Source organism: Thamnophis sirtalis, unplaced genomic scaffold (genome assembly GCF_051295495.1).
Source record: "Thamnophis sirtalis isolate CommonGarterSnake01/CBP01778 unplaced genomic scaffold, rThaSir2_p1.2 scaffold_1, whole genome shotgun sequence".
NCBI lineage: Eukaryota > Metazoa > Chordata > Lepidosauria > Squamata > Natricidae > Thamnophis > Thamnophis sirtalis.
Window position 1 is genome coordinate 35,584,301 of NW_028261381.1, and position 12,717 is coordinate 35,597,017.

At 41.0% G+C, this 12,717-nt stretch overlaps 1 long non-coding RNA gene across 1 annotated transcript; it reads right to left on the reverse strand.

Annotated features, from left to right (window-relative positions):
• Positions 1–8,759: 8,759 nt before the first annotated feature.
• On the reverse strand, positions 8,760–10,679 carry LOC148049374 (uncharacterized). Its single transcript, XR_015696134.1, has 2 exons — positions 10,280–10,679; positions 8,760–9,054 (listed from the first exon to the last, which is right to left on the reverse strand). It is a non-coding gene; the product is annotated as an uncharacterized LOC148049374 (long non-coding RNA).
• Between the last annotated feature and the right edge of the window lie 2,038 nt (positions 10,680–12,717).

Below are 12,717 nucleotides of genomic sequence, written 5' to 3' on the forward strand. Positions count from 1 at the left end.
TTTGGTGAACATTTTTTATGGAAGTCAATGAGAAAGGTAAAACATTTAGGTACATTAAGGTTTAATTAATATTTTGTGTATTAAAAGATCCTCCTGCCATTCCACTCAAAGGGCTGAAATCCTGGTCCCATATTTCCTGATGACATCTAGCCTCATTGTTCTTAGAGATTACCATGCTGTCCCTGAAGATAGTCCTTGTCTGCCCATTTTTAGTGGGTCAAGGCTACAATCCATCTTTTCTGCCCTTCCTGAAACTTTCCTTTTGCAGGCAGCGCTTGCTCATCTCCGTAAGTCACGTTTATGGGGTTTGGTTTTTAAAAACCTCTGATCTTTCTGCTTACCTTCCTGCATCTGTTGGTCAGTGTTTGTCTTTAGATTTACCACCGAGAATTCGACATCATACTTCAAATGCAGTTTGACCTATGCAAAACAGAGTATATGTCTTCCTTCTTATTCTCTCCGTTCTGTAATAATGTGAGCGAAGCATAGGGTGCATGAGTTTTGTTGCCTGTCTCTTCTGAGACAGTTTTACTCCATTCTCTTGACTAGTGGTAATTCTAGAAGTTTTCAGTAGCAATAGCAATAGCATTTACTTATATGGTAAGCATAGTGCTTTACAGCACTTTCCAAGTGGTTTACGATGTCAACATATTGCCCCCAACAATCTGGGTACTCATTTTATCAACCTCAGAAGAATGGAAGGCTGATCTACAATACTCTCTGGCAGAGGAGGGCTTCACTTACATTCACAAGTGGTTCGCTGGTTGTGAGTGTGCACCCCTTTAGGAGTAAAGAAGCAGGTAATCAACTCAGGCAGCTCGGGTGAGTAAAGCAGGGGTGGTGCGAAACTCAGCTGGGCAGTGAAGGTGGAGGGAACGAGCCAGAAAGTTAGTTATAAATGGATAGCTTAGTACAAGGGCTGGTAGGCAGGCCTAGCCAGTGATCAAAGCAAAAGGTTCACCTGAACCGGTACGACTACGCAGCAGCCCACCATTGCTCTCTGGACAGCATATTGCCTTCAACACTCTGGGTCCTTATTTGACCATCCTTGAAAGGATGGAAGGCTGAATCAACCTTGAGCTGGGCTGGATCAAACTCCTGGCTGTGGGCAGAGTTACTTCATTCTAACCACTGCGCCGCTAGGGCTTTCAATAAACGTGGTTTTGATGGCAAGCATCAATGCACTTCTTTTCCTTTAATAAGATGGGCTTTTTTATTTCCCAGGTTATTCTGATTCCCACAGGATATTACCTCCAGGGATTAAGCAAGATGGAGGAGTCCCCAATTGGCATTTTTGGAACTTATATTTGGATAATGTGCATATTGTTCTGTTTTGTAACTTGGTTTAGAAAAACAAATCAAGAGAGCCAAAGAGCAAATTTCTCCTAAAAACGAAGAATGACAATTAGCGAAGCAAATTATCCCAGTTTTAAAAACACTACCTATGTTTTCCATTGTACAATGGCAAACCCAGCTGAGTAACACATTTAAGCTTATGTCACTGTCTTTTGTGTTGGAGCATTTTAATTACACAAGTAATTGAAGATTGTCAAAAGAATCCCAGGACGTTGGAATGGTTTTCATTATATATTCACAAGGAAAACAAAAAGGATACTGCAGCACCATAATAAATCAAAAACTAGTTAAACTTTAGGCTTATCGGAGCCACAGAAAGCTTCTATCCTTAATTACTTTAAGAAGCTACAACAGGGGCAATAGTATGAATGATCAGACATTTGTGTCAGTCTGCCCTATGTCTTCTTCTGTAAAGTGCTGTTAGTTCCCCTAAGGGCAGCAAGGCAGAAAACAATTCATATCCCATGCAACTATTGCAAAATGCTTCCTGAGTTTTCAATCCTTTCATTGTTTATGCAAAATGTTGAGAGAGAAAAAATGACGGCAGAGCTCAAGAATGCGACACGATAATATTTTGAAGTGGCAGAGAAATGTATCATCCTTTGTAATAGAAAGGTAAATGACGCGGTTGAGCTGTGATGATTCATCAACTGACATATAGTTTACGACATGCCACCACGGGACCTAGTCTTTGTATCCTAACTGAAATGTCCGGAAACGTTTCCATAAAAATAGAACAGCACACATGTGTTTTCTGAAATCCAACTAAAGAAAAAAAATTATAAAATATAGATAATGGTTTCTATTTGAATACGCACAGTTGCATATGTAAAGCATTTGGCTGCAAGACAGAAAATGAATGTTCACTCTGTTCTAAAGACATTTAAAATAGGGATTTCTACCTTTGCAGAAGCTGTTTGATTACAACTCCCATTGATCTCAACAACTGGCAATGCTGGCTGGAGTTGATGGGTACTAGAGTAGCTGGAAAGCTATCAGTTTGGTTCTGCACCTCACGTGTATACAGGTAGTCCTCAACCTATGACCACAATTGAGCCCAAAATTTATGTTGCTAAATGAGACATTTGTTAAGTGAGTTTTGCCCCATTTTATGACTTTTCTTGCCAGAATTGTTAAGTGAATCATTGCACAGTTGTTCAGCTAGTAACATGGCTGTTAAATGAATCTGACTTCTCCAATGACTTTACTCATCAGAAAGTTGCAAAAGCTGATCAATGACTCCGGGACATTGAAATCGTCCTAAATATGAACCAGCTGCCAAGCATCCAGATTTTGATCACATGACCAAGCAGTTGTTGCAATGGTTGTAAGTGTGAAAAATGGTCATAGGTTGTCCCCAAAGGTAGTTTTTCAAGAGACACCTGGACTTTTCTGGATTTTCTTTTGAAGACGTTTTGCTTCTCATCCAAGAAACTTCTTCAAGTTTATTGGATGAGAAACTTGATGAGCGAAACGTCTTCAAAGAAAAAACAGAAAAGTCCAGGTGTCTCTTGAAAAACCACCTTTTAGGACAACCATGACCTGCTGGATGACTGAGAATTTCCATAGACAGGGTCATACGTTTTTTTCAGTGTTGTTGTAACTTTGAGCAGTCACTAAATGAACTATCTGTATAAACATATGTGGTGCCATAATGACTAGACTGAATCCTGATGTTATATTTCCTACCTAGCCTGCTCCCTATCTATATGTCTGTCTGTCTGTCTGTCTGTCTGTCTGTCTGTCTGTCTGTCTGTCATCTAATGATTTCAATATGGATTCTTGAAGATTTCCCTTTCAAATAATTTACATTTTGCATGTAAGGGGAAGAATTTTGGATAGATCAAATGAAGAGCAGAACCTCCAACACAGTCTGACTAAACATTGACGTCTATTTATCTATTTGTACCCTACCTTTATTATTTTTTACAAATAACTCAAGGTGGAGAACAAAGCTAATCCTACTTTCTTTTGTCCACAACTATAACCCTGTGAAGTGGGTTGGTGTGTGTGTGTGTGAGAGAGAGAGAGAGTGAGTGATTGGCCCAAAATCACCCAGGTGGCTTTCATGGCCAAGGCGACATTTGAATTCATAGTCTCCTTTCTAGGCAGGTGCCTTAACCACTAGGCCAAAGTTTATATCATTTGCATACATTTATTTCATTTGTGTTTTGCAAATAAAATGCATGTGTGCGAATATGGTAAATCTGGGGAATGTACCTTCCACCCAGTTGATCCATAAAAGTAAAGCTTTGCATTTGGGGTACAAGATAGTTGATCCAGAGGAATATTATTAGTAGGAATGGGTCTGCTTCTTCCTATACATTTACAGGCATAGTAGCATAATTCATCTTGTAGCTGCATGTGCCTCACATTATATCATGTAATCTAAAGTTGAAAGATTTGTAAGTACAGAATAGACTGTATCTGAAGTGGGAATATCCCGCTTCATATATCCGTCTTCTAAAGAGAAAAAGAAGTAGATATATAATTTAGGGCAAAATAATCTTGTCCCAAATTGCACATCTTGGTATTACATTTAATCTATCTCTGACTCACTTTTACTGCAAAAAAGAAAAAGAAGAAAAGAATTGAAATTGATTTTGCTGAAGCATAAAATGATATGGAAACTGGGTTATATTTCTGCTAGCATTTTATCAATAGCAATAGCATTTAAACATATACCACCCTGTATCACTCTCTGGGTGGTTAACAATGTAAGACTTATTTGCATATTGTCCCCAGTAATCTGGGCCCTCATTTTACTGACCTCAGAAGAATGGAAGGCTCAACCTTGAGCCCCATCAGGATTGAATTCCAGGCTCTGAGCACAATTTGCCTGCAATACTGCACTTTACCAACCACACCACTGGGGCGCAATATATGGAAGCAGGAGTGGGTTGCTGTCGGCATTACTGCCGGTTCGATGCATGCGCAGTTGCCCATAAATAGGCATGAGCAGAACATTTAAAAAATGAAAAAAAACATGTCGCGCCAACTGGGGAACCGGTTTGGAGGCATAGCAGGCTCAGGTCGCTGCCGGTTCTAGTGATCCGGGCCGGCAAACCACTACCGGTTCTGTCTAACCGGTCCAAACTGGTAGCAACCCAGGAAGGGATGTATGGAAGTATACATGGAGGTATATAAAAAATATAACCCTTTTCCTACTCTGTACTGCTCAGACAGGTGAGATGAGATGTGGGAGAAGAGATTTCAAAAGGGTGCTAGTGGTTACTTATGCCAGATATGTCCATCTTCCCCAGAGAATGAGGTTGAGCAGGAAATGAAAGCTAGGATCCTGAAGTCCAGACAGAAAGCATGCCCAGATGAACTAAATATACTGTATTTTTTGGAGTATAAGACGCTCTGAAGTATAAGATGCACCTAGCTTTTGGGGAAGAAAACAAAGGAAAAATATCTGACTCTGACTCCCAGCAATTTGCCTCCTTGCAACAAACAGCAAACACTGTTTGTAGTGTTACATTTTAGACTATACTAGATGCTATTAAAATTGATGTGGCTTTTTGAAAGTATAGTTATTCTCTGCTATTTCAAAGAAGATACAATAGCACTGGGCCTCTTCAGATCAAGCATTTATTTTTAAAAGCTTCTTCATTTTGTTAAGCTGTCTAGAACAATAATAAAGCAGTCTTTAAAAAATAAGTCTAATAATTTGAACATTCTATAGGCATTTATAGTTATTGACTTACCTCCTTCCAGCAAACAGCAAACAGCCTGATTAGCACAAGAAAAAAAATCTGCTTCTGTCTCCCAGCAATTTGCCTTGTGGAGCAAACAGCAAGTTTCGGTTTCAGCCTTGGCCTCATCAAATGTTTCAGGCTGCAGGGATTGCTATAGCCTATTGCAGCCAGCGAAAGCCCCATTTTCCCCATTTGCTGCAAGGAGGTAAATTGCTGGGAGGCAGAGCCAAACAGTTGGGGCCGGTGGGTGGAGCTACATTCAGTGTATAAGAAACACCCAAATTTTCACCCCTTTTAGGGGGAATAAAGGTGCGTCTTATACTCTGAAAAATACAGTACTTTATTGTAAGGTTACATTTACAGAATCTTGTCAGTCTGAAAGTACATTTCTCTCTCTCCCCCACTCCTTTACAGCACAAGAAACATGAGAGGATCCCTTCTGAGACGTTTGCCACATCCACATTCCCATTCTGGACTAAACTACCTTTTATCAGACTGGCTGTGGCTCTTCTCATTGTCTTCTAAAATCATTTCCACATACCATTACATTAAATTGCTTTTGTTTTTTGACAAGGCTTTTATTCAGCATATTAAGTCCCTGTGACCCCTTCAGTCTGAGTTCCAATTTGTGGTTGTGATCCATAGTATCTAACCGTTGAATACAGGGAGTCCTCGACATACGACCACAATTGAGCCCAAAAATTATGTTAAGTGAGCTTTGCCACATTTTACGACTTTTCCTGCCACATTTGTTAGGTGAATCACCGCTGTTGTTAAATTATTAACCTGGTTGTTAAGTGAATCTGGTTTCTCACATTGATTCTGCTTGTCAGAAGGTTGCAAAAGAGGATAACATAACCCTGGGATACTGCAACCTTCGGTTTTGACCTAGGCTTCCCAATATCATGAAGCAGACTCCTCGTCCCAATAAAACCTCTTTTATTTAGGTTAAAGGGAATGCCTCTCCAACAATGTCCCAGCAAACAGTCTTTCATGAAATTTCACAACTACAGGCCTTTATCAGGCTTGGAGAGTTGCCAGGCTGATATCTTCCAAATGCCACGCAGTAGCAGCAATTACTTGTCGTTACTTTTAAAGCCCTTCATGGTTTAGGACCTGGCTACCTGAGAGACCGCCTCCTGCCATTTACCTCCCAACGACCAATACGATCATACAGATTGGGCCTCCTCCAGGTGCCGTGGGCCAGGCAATGTCGAAGACCTGGCTGTTCTGGCAGGCCTGGGGCTGTTGATTAGCATCCTGCCCCACTCCAACTGTATGCATGTTGTTGATATTTTTAACACTTGTATTTTTTTAAATTTTTTAATATATGTTTGTCTTGCCTGTAAGCCGCCCAGAGTCCCATGGGAGTGGGCGGCATACAAATGCTAATAAATTGGAAATTGGAAAGAAGTCAGCAACATATCTTCACCTAATGAATTGAACTAATGGTCTCCTGCAAACTCCCCTCCCCTTTCTCTCCTCTTTATTCCCTGTGGGAGGGCCATTCACCATCCACACGTGCCTTTACTCCCGGGTCGGCCCTTGTTCTTTAACTGTTCCCTTCTCCTGGCAACTCTGCGCATGCGCACATAGAGAACAGGCTCCAGTTGTTCTTCTGCCCCACTGATATCCGACTCTGAAGGCAGAGGCCTCATCTCTGCCTCTGACACAGAGCACTCATCAGAGCCTTCCTCAGACTCCACGACTGGCCCATGTTCCTTCCCAACCGCCTCACTGGTGGGCCACAATATAAGTCAGTTGCCAAGCCTCTGAATTTTATTCATTTCATTGTCGGGATGCTGCAATGGTCATAAGGGGGGGAATGGTCATAAGTCACTTTTTTCAGTGCCGTTGTAACTTTGAACACTCATTAAACAAACTGTTGTATGTCAAGGACCTGTAAGTGGAGGAATAGTGGGCTAAAGAGCAGAAAAGTACTGGGAATCAGAATCATTAAAAAAACCACCACCACCAAGAAACTTTAGAGGATACTATCAAAGGCTGAGATTCATTCATTTCATTCATACTGCATGCTGTTCAGAAGTTTTAGCCTTGAACTGGTTCCTTAGAAAAGAAGAATTAAGATCATACTTCTAAAGTCATCTCTCTCCTATTTTGTGGCATTGGATCTGCAGAATTAATAGCCTTTTGGTTCTATTTCTATGGGACTGATTTACTGGCACTTAACGGTGGCTGAATATCCTCTCTCTTGCTTTCTGTTTCTCTGAAGGTCAGAACAAAGCCTTAAGGCAAGTATTTCTCTGCAAGTTTTAAAATGAAGAGCAGAAAAACCTGATTTAAAAGCTTCTGTAGGAGCTACAGGGACTACAGGCATGCTAGATGACCGCATATATTTACCTATTCCTGTTTTCAAACATAAGGTATTACTAAACTAACAACTCTACATGTCATCATGTAACCACAATAGTACATGATGCAGCAGTTTCACTAGGTAGAACTGGGTATACTCTTGGCCAAACCAAAATTGGACTTTAGTTACAACATTTTTTTTTGCAGCAGCAGAAGTTTTATCTGGAAGGGACACATATGGATCCATTTTGCTGTTTATTTACGAAACATACAAAAACAAGGTTGTATTATTTATTTTTTTCATGCAGAGAATGATAATAGCCAGTGATAGCTTTTGAATGTGAACAAGTGCAGGAAGGGGTATATGTGTGTTTGTGTGTGAGCGTGCATGTATATGAATATATTCCGTCCTTCCCTTTTACAAAGCTGTCGGTCTTGAAAACAACAGCTCTTTCAGAATTTCTGTGCCATCTCTCTTCCAAAATTGCAACCTTTCACCCTATGCCCGGCAAAGAGAGTTGGTGACATGTGCACACACCAGATGGGGGCCCAAGGTAACAGAACTAGTCAGGATTCCTTATGAAAAGCACACTTACAGTACACCAGCTGTCTAATTGCAAGGTTGCACTTCATCTGTTAAGTCTGTCCAACTTGACAGAGAAATAAAAAGTCAAAGAAAAACATGAATTGTTTCTCAGGCAAGTTCAAACTGGAGATGGATAAATAATTGCGTTCATTTCCTTTTCAAAAGAAAACAGAAACCGCTAGCCAAACATGCATGAAAGGGAAAGGGGGAGGGAATCCACAATTCAGATACTCCAATGGCCCAACCAAAGATTTAGAAATCATCCTTCCTATTTTATTGCTCATTGGTGAGGAATTTTATAGAGTTTAACTGTCATAATCTAGTTCTCTTGATTTATGTCAAGAGGATATAAACTTTCAATTTTTCATGTGAATTGGGTCCTGAAAAGTCTGATCAGCATTTCTTAGATAGCTACTATGTTCTACAACAATTGTATGTCTAGACTGAACAATGAAGAACATTTAGATATTTGAACCAATGGAACAACTGCCTACCTACAACTAGTCAGTAGTATTTACTAGAAGGTTGTCAATAATTACAAGAACTTTTATTCACTGTTGAATTATAAAAAGTAGGTGTATTTATCCCCCAAAAATGTAAGAGAGGAGAAAGCGATACCAAATCTAGCAATAGCAATTATTATTTACTCAAGAGCACTTCTTCATTTATTCTTGCATTTCATCACTTGTTGCCTGACACATACCGGTATGTTGAATATTACAGGCAGGGCTTCATTTAACCCAAGCACAATGGTTTCTGATCACAGTGAATTTAGTGATATAAATTATACAATATGTCTCCTAAAAGTTTCAGTTAATTTATTTGGTTCAATTTACAAAGTTTACACTGACTGCTAAAATGTAAACCAGATTACAATTTATAATAGTCAGAGTTTTAGCACAATTTAAAAACCCCAGAAACAAACATGACTCTTGTTCTGATGTCACATGAATTCAGAAACAGACTTAAGAGAACTTGCAGGATGCTTCCATTCTAGTATCTTTATACCCTGTTACCAGGATAAGGCATCATCCCTCAAGCAGATACCTGGGCAGCTCCCTCAGATTCTGCATCTCAAGACCTACAGAAAGTGATCCTCTAAGACAGTGTTTCTCAACCTTGGCAACTTGAAGATGTCTGGACTTCAACTCCCAGAATTCCCCAGCCAGCGAATGCTGGCTGGGGAATTCTGGGAGTTGAAGTCCGGACATCTTCAAGTTGCCAAGGTTGAGAAACACTGCTCTAAGAGATATCCGAAAGGGTATAAATACAGATTAGTAAAATATAAAAGCAGCAAATATGCAAAAGAAGCATTTGTTGGAACCCAAACATGAACTGTTTCAAGCACTAACTCCCTCATCCATTGGCAAAACTGTAGAACTATGGAAATTAACTAAAGCTTTCGACCCAAATTTCACCGAGTCCCTGTTTTCAATTCTACAGAAGAAAAAAGTTGAGCAGTTCCTGAACTTTTACTTCGAATTTTTTGTGGTCTTCGATCACCCATTGTGTTTTCTTTCTCTGAAGCTACCTGACTAGTAGGAGGAGCATTTACTTCCCTCTGCCTCCACCATCTCACAGCTGCAAATATCAAAGCAGCCAGAACTAAAAGTGCACAAATAATTCCAAAAACAATTCCAAAAATGTTGCCAGATCCTGATCCTGATCCTGGATCAACTGTGGGGATTGTTCTCTTTTGGGTTGGGAACATTGGAATGAAAGTAGTCTCATCTACTGGAGGAGCAAGGGTAGGGGGAATTGGTGGGGGGACAGGAGATGGAGGAGGAGGAACATATGGTGGAGGAACAAAAGGAGGGACAGGACGAAATGGTGGAAGAGGTGTAGTTCCTTTGGTAGTTGCTACAGTCTTGTCACAACGTGGAAGTGAAGGCTTCCAGGTATTATCAGCATCACATCTAACCCAAGAGGACCCTACCAAAGTATAGCCAGGATTGCATTCAAGTGTTACTCTATCACCATATGTATAGTTAGGTTTATATACAGTTCCCAATCTCCCATTTCGGATGTTAGGTCTCGGACAACTGACTTTTTTACATTCAGGTGATGGTGAATCCCACTGTCCATTATTACCATCAGCTGTAGCTACACAGGTAATTGTTCCTTTTCCAATAAGGGAGTAACCAGCATCACACCGGTATAACACAACTGTGCCCACAACGTATGCATCACCAGTGGCCGCATCATACCTTCCATTGGAAATTATAGTCGGACGAACACAAGGAATCTCTTCACAGAATGGAATGTCTCTGTGCCACTGAACTGTGCCTCCTCTTAAAATACATCGAAGGTTAGCTTCACCTACCAGTCTGAATCCATAATCACATTCCAAGGTTATTGTTTCACCAAGCCGGAGATCAACTGACTTTGCTATTCTTCCATTTTCTAAATTGGGAACTGGACATCGCTTTCCTTGACATAATTCAGCAATCGCTGTCCACGTTCCATCTGCAGAGCATGTCATAGAAGGACGACTCCCAGGTATATATTCATAACCTGGGCGGCAAACTAATCGCAAAACAGTTCCAGAAGCATAATTGTCTTTTAGGGGTTCTGAATCTTTTAGTGTAGAACTCTTGGGTAAGGTTGGGGTTGAGCAATCGCACAAAACAGTGGAAGGTAGGATCAGCAGGATCAAGACAACTGTTGCGACCCCATTGGAACAAAAAGAAAGATCCATCGGAATACCTAGAGAATCAGGAGACACATCCTCTGACCCTATAAAGAAAAATAGTTGAGATTTGTGGAAGAATTGCAGCCGTTTGAATATTAACAAATGTTTGAAGGAAATATTTAGAAAGCATACAAGCAAGTGGAAACGTAATACCAGTTTTATATTATACTTGTGTTATAATATAAATATATAATGTTATAATGCTTCAGCTAGGTGTGACAAATTTCATGGCGTCTGCAAGTGCAGTATAAATTTATTTATCAGCACAAATGCAATATATACATATATGTGTGTGTGTGTGTGTGTGTGTGTGTGTGTGTGTATATATATATATACACACACACACACACACACACACATACATACACACACACACACACACACACACACACACACACTAGATTAGACTAGACTATATTTATACTTTATTTGCAGACTCCAAGAAACTGATCACACCTAGTGGAAACTGTGGCAAATAAATTTAGCAGACAAAGCTTAGCAATTTTTGTCTATTTTATAATTTATAACCAATCGTATTTGAAATCCTGCTTTTTTTAAAAATTTGTCATCTTTAGAAACTGCCTATCTCCCTCATAGATTCACTATACCGTTTTCTGTTGTATTGGAGCTCTTGCCCATGGAATGTTACCAAACATGTTCATGAGAGCTTAAGCTGGCTTTACGAACCCATAATACGTCTTGGAGATCAAAGTCCTCTAGTGTCCCGCTTGTAATGATGAGATAAACCCCATCTTGAGAAGGAAACTGGCAAGTTGCAAATGGGAGGGAACAGCTGTTTTCTCTTGCAGATTTTTCTCAAAAAGATCCTAGAACAGTGATGGCAAACCTATGGCACGCGTGCCAGAGGTGACACACAGAGCTCTCTCTGTGGGCACCCGCGCTGTCACCAGCTGCTCTTCTGGGTTTCAGCGTGCGCATGCGCGCTGAATAACTGGTCTTCATGTGAAGACCAGCTGCCCAGTATGCATGCACACACCAGAACCCAGAAGAGCAGTTGGTCGCTGCGCACATGCACACCAGCCAGCTGCTCTCGTCCAGGTTCCGGCACTCTGGTGTGCACACGTTCCAGGTTCGGCCCTCAGTGCCAAAAAGATTAGCGGTTACAGTTCTAGAATATGAGGACCGAAATAGAATACCACCACTTTTTTGCTACCATGAGCAGCTTTGCACTCAATGTGGGAGCTTCAAAAGTCCCAATGTATGGGGGTGGCATTTTGTAAGGTGGCCCCGCGTAATATTTGAGTTGACTCTCTTCAGAGAAATGTTACGATGGCATGCCCTTCTGAAGCAGGTGAACACTGGCCATGTAACATCCCCAAATCTTGCAAACCCAGGACCAGTGGCATAAAAATGGTAAGAAAATTACAAACACTGATGGCCTTCCTCTTTCATGACATAATTCCCTTCCCAAGCTGCCCTCTGGGGAAATAGGCCTGGCCTGTTCTGGTTAGCTACATGCATGTGAGTTAACTGAGCCTACAAGGCCTCCTGTGAGGGAATTCTAGGGAAATCCTTCCCAAAGGATTTGCACTTGTCCTGGTTTCTCCCAGGACACCTCCAACTGGAAGCCCTCTGTCCCAGGCCCACTACAACTTCTTGGTACCCACCTGGATCCTCCAGGGTTTTTTTGGTCTCTCTGACAGGCCTCAGTCACAGCTCCACTTACGTCTCCTGCTGGGCAACATTCGGTTCTCCAATGCCTATCCAGCAAAGGCCAGCTGCTGCTGGATCATTTAGGCCTCAGCTTTCCTCCTGCTAGGCCAGCTTTGCCCAGCAATACTAAAACAGCACCAGACAACCTTTTGGTAATTAAGGCTGTGCTTAACAATCTTTTCAGGGGCGTCGAAATGCAAAGCCATCAGGATTATGTATGGCCGGTGCTAGAGTTTGAGCCTGATTTCGGAGATTCTTCTCTTCTTTTTAAAGGTGATTTTAAAAAAAATGATTGTGAGGATGGCTGAGTTTGCAGAAATGGCTAAATGGGCTCATTTGATCACAGAGGGAATTATAATCACTTTGATAAAAGACTGGAAATCCTTTATGGATTA